General features: G+C 35.5%; 1 pseudogene; it reads left to right on the top strand.

Annotated features, from left to right (window-relative positions):
• The first annotated feature begins 813 nt into the window (after nt 1-813).
• LOC105741045 lies at nt 814-1,449 on the top strand (annotated as a pseudogene).
• Nucleotides 1,450-4,726: the final 3,277 nt, after the last annotated feature.

Below are 4,726 nucleotides of genomic sequence, written 5' to 3'. Positions count from 1 at the left end.
GCCATACATTGCACTGCAGCATGACAATCACCATGACATTTTGTGAAATACTTAAACTTTCATTTTGACATAACATAGCTCTTTTAACCAATCTTATCTCTCTAATACATAAGAAGCTTTTTCTAACTTCTCATCCTTTAAATGGATATTCCTCACAAGTTTTTGTTAATGGCAGATTGTCTGAAGTCTTATCATAAAAAGCAATTCATTTTGAAAGGCTATATCTGGAATCATGAATACATAAATACATGAGATTAATAATAATGAATTACCATACTCATGTGAAAACTTTGTTTCTCAGTTTTGTAATTGGAAAAGATAAAATTTTTCCTATTACTTTGTTTAGTCAAATTTTGTATCATTTCTAATGTTGCTTTCTTCTATTATCATTTAGTATTTTTTTTAAATTGCAAAAAAAGGAAAAAGAAAGAAAGAGAAAAACTTTCTTTTTTTCAATGATCAGTTATGGGGGAGGGTCTCCCAAGAGAATATGGCCATTACTGGGGGCTCCTTAGCAATGAACTAATCAGAGTCTTGTCCAATAATTTCTCCACACCCTAAGGAATTTTTGTTAATTAGCTTAATTTTTTTTGATGACCTGTGAATAAACCAATATTAATATCACTTAAACCAGCTAGTAACATAGGTGGAAACATGCTTTTAAGTCTTTAACTCAAATTGTTTCACAAACTAATGATACAAGAAAATTTCTGAGATTGAAGTACATTGAGCTCCATAGAGACAGTGCTGGGGCAAGTGAGAACTGGAAAGGCACTCAGTGACTCTGTGTCTCACTGAGGAAAACAAGTAAACATGGGCAAAGCAGATCCTAAGAAGCCAAGAGGCAAGATGTCATCATATGCATTCTTTGTGCAAACTTGCCAAGAAGAGCACAAGAAGAAGCACCCAGATGCTTCCATTAACTTCTCAGAGTTTTCTAAGAAGTGCTCAGAGAAGTAGAAGACCATGCCTGCTAAAGAAAAAGGAAAATTTGAAGATATGGCAAAAGCAGGTAAGGCTTGTTATGAAAGAGAAATGAAAACTTATATTCCTCCTAAAGGAGAAACAAAAAGGAAGTTCAAGGATCCCAGTGCACCCAAGAGGCCTCCGTTGGCTGTCTTCTTGTTCTATTCTGAGTAGTACACAAAAATCAAAGGAGAACATCCTCTCCTCTCCATTGGTGATGTTGCAAAGAAACTTCGAGAAATGTAGAATAATACTGAAGGAGATGACAAGCAGCCATACGAGAAGAAGTATGCTAAGCTGAAGGAGAAGTACAAAAAGGACATCGCTGCCTACTGGGGTGAAGGAAAATCTGATGCAGCAAAAAAGGGAGTCATCAAGACTGAAAAAAGCAGGAAAAAGAAGAAAGAGGAGGAGGAGGAAGAGGAGGAAGAAGATGAAGAGGATGAGGAAGATGAAGAGGATGAAGAGGATGATGATGAATAAATTGGTTCTGGTGAAGTTTTTTTCCTTGTCTGTAAAGTCTTTAACCCTCCTGTACACAACTCACTCTTTTTGAAGAAAAAAATTGAAAGGTAAGGCTGTGTAAGATTTATTTTTAAACTGTGCAGTGTATTTTTTGTATAGTTAACACACTACTGAATGTGTCTTTAGATAGCCCTGTCCTGGTGGTATTTTCAATAGCCACTAACCTTGCCTGGTACAGTATTGGGGTTGTAAATTGGCATGGAAATTTAAAGCAGGTTCTTGTGGGTGCACAGCACAAATAACTGCGGACAGTAGTTTTTCATCTTCAGGTGTCTCGCCTGCAGCTTAACAACAAAAAAATAATTGTTCTGTTAACTGAATACCACTCTGTAATTTCAAAAAAAAGTTGCAGCTGTTTTGTTGACATTCTGAATGCTTCTAAGTATATACAATTTTTTATTAAAAAAGAAAAATTCCTGAGCTCAAATAAAAGGAACAGCTGTTCATGAGTGTCATGCAAATAGACAAATAACAAATACATAAAACACACAACCAAATACCTTTAGAAAATCAGAGTGTGCTTAAATATATTTTTGACCAAACTGAATTATAGTAACTCTATTAGAATTTTTAGAAGTTTATAATTATAGACTAAGATTTTATTGGTCATCAATTAGCCAAGATCTGTTATCAGATAGTATGCACACTCTGGTTCCCAAATAAGTAGCTCAGCATTCTCAGGAAAAACCACAAGTATATCCTTGATACCAAATTAGATTGTTTTGCTTTACCCGACTGAATTATCTTTCTATTGCTATACTTCCATCTTTTGTAAAATTTTAAAAATTTAATAGTATATATTAACAAGGGAGGGATTGATTCTCCCTTTTGTTTTTGTAGTTTAATTTTGATTGTATGGTGAGAAACCTGTATTTTATATTTTGCAAGAGGAAACCATCGCATAGACTTTCTTAACCTAATATGACTCATCTGTCAAAACAAAAGCAAACTGAATTAACTTGTTGGAAGGATAATGGCAATTAATAACACCAGAGAAGTTAGCCACAAATCTGGATGGAGCCAATTAATATTATCAAATAAATTTCAAAAATCATGAAAGCTTGATTTGAACAGTGTGGGGCATAGAATATCTCTGTTGGATAAGCTGACCCAAATATGAAAAAGTTATCATAGCTTGGACTCCTTTGAAGGCCACCAGCAGGCCTACCATTATTTAAAAGCACATCAAAATCAAGTGACTGTTTAAACCCCACTTCTTTTATATCTGTTTGTAAAATATCAAAGATTTTGTGTACTGATTTAACTTAGGATTGTAAATAAGCCATCAACCTTATTAGGAATCAAAAGAATTTTAAATAATCTTTCTACATATCCCCCTTATTGTAAATCTTAGGAAGTATGATTTTTTAAAAGGCAAACTGTGTTTATCCTTAGGGTGGAAACAGCCTTTTAATCACCTTAAGGGGAAAATGTAAAAACTTTGCTTTTAGTGTCAATTGTAATGGCGAGAGAGATTTAAAAAAAAAATCCTCTCTATTTCCTGCTTTTTTGTGAGGTCCTATTTCTCATGGGATGGTCCTTTGTATCACTCAGGTCAGCTATGCAGCATCTTTTTACAGTAGACCTATAGTGGCCATACCTTGAAGCCATTCGTATTTATATTTGAAAGGCCTTTTCTTTGTTTAACTAATTAATTTTTATTTTTATATTTCTTTTTTATTATTTATAATTTTTAAATTTTTGTCAAAGAATGACCAATTGAGCAATATGAGTCTAGAGTGATTTAAACAATGTTTTGACTCAGCATAAATCCTGAGGGGATTTCACTGACCTTATCAGACCCGAAAGCTACAATTCTTGTTGCATAAATCTTGCTTTATCTTGGTCTTAACCATCCAGCAGAAAAGTATAAAAACGAAGTATAAGAAGTAAAGCCATGCTGTTATGTTGAGCTATAGGGGACTCAGGTCAACAATTTCCGACATTGCCAGTGAAGAGGAAGACCCAAACTATTATGAACTACTGGACTCTTTTAGAATATTTTGCTAAGTTAACTCACCTATAATATTCAAATAACAGAACTTAACCAAAAAAAGGGATACAGACAAATATCCATTATGTATCTGTGTGTTCAAAATGGTTAGGATAGATATATAGTTTCATTCTCTTAATGGAGGGATTTGTTCTAATAGTGTTTGTAAATAAGATAGCATGTCTGCATCTTATACAGCAATTAACCACTAGGAAGAATGTATGCATTGTGTTAATTATTGAAACTGTCCTACCAATTTGGTTTGAAACTGTCTCATTGCTATTTGTTTCTCAATAAAATTATGGGGGAAAAAACCAACAACAATGTTTAGAGTAGAGCAAAACTATAATTCCTGATTTTCCCTGTGTAATCAGCATTGATGTTACCAGGCAAAACCTGGAGACATTTTGTTTTGGGGCTCTGCCTCTGGTTGTCACATTTACTCCATAGTCTTGGGGCATGTGGAGCTTGGGATCGAACCTCAGTCCCTGTGTCTGCTTAAGCAGGTGCTTTAATTCACTGAGCTATCTGGCCAGCCCTGTAAAACTCTTTCTAACCAGAATTCAGAAAAGAAAAGTAAATACAGGAAACAAGCATGCCCAAGTCACCTCTACATGCTTGAGATTCTATTTCTCCTATTTTTAACTCAATACAACTCTCCTTTTTGGCCTCTCTCAAAATTCTTTCTCTCTTTAAGCTTGTTTATCTCTCTGACCATAGTGAACCCATTTCTGGCCCTAGTGAACCTGTTTCTAGCCTTAATGATCCCCTTTCTGGCCCTAATGAGCCCCTTTCTGGACCTACTGCACCTCCATTCCCACACTTTACACCTGATATGCCAGTACCAAAGCCTGCTTGTGCTGAATACTGGCTCTAACCAATTCACTTCCCTCCCCTGTTGTGCGTACTTCAGAAGTGTTCCTGGTGCCCACTTATATCTTACTGATTGTCCTGTTCAGGTGCCAAATGTAAGGACTTGTTGGTCTCTTGGTGTACCTCAGGGAGAAACAGCGGCAGGAATGAAGAAAAAAAATAGACAAAAGTCAAGACCTGGGTCAGGTGGTGGCCTGTTTGTCTGATTGGCAAAGGGCCACAAGAATAACAGTTGGGGTATTTATTTATACCTTTGCACAGTTATTATCAGGAGATTCAAGATTGCCTAGTGATTAATAGCTGAAAATGGTCAGGCAGGATACTTTGCATAGACTGAGATAGGTTGACTGCTTTAGATATTCTGGCCTT

This window comes from Octodon degus, unplaced genomic scaffold (genome assembly GCF_000260255.1).
Source record: "Octodon degus isolate 3935 unplaced genomic scaffold, OctDeg1.0 scaffold00272, whole genome shotgun sequence".
In the NCBI taxonomy this organism is placed as follows: Eukaryota; Metazoa; Chordata; class Mammalia; order Rodentia; family Octodontidae; genus Octodon; species Octodon degus.
This window is presented reverse-complemented; position numbering and strand designations above follow the sequence as displayed.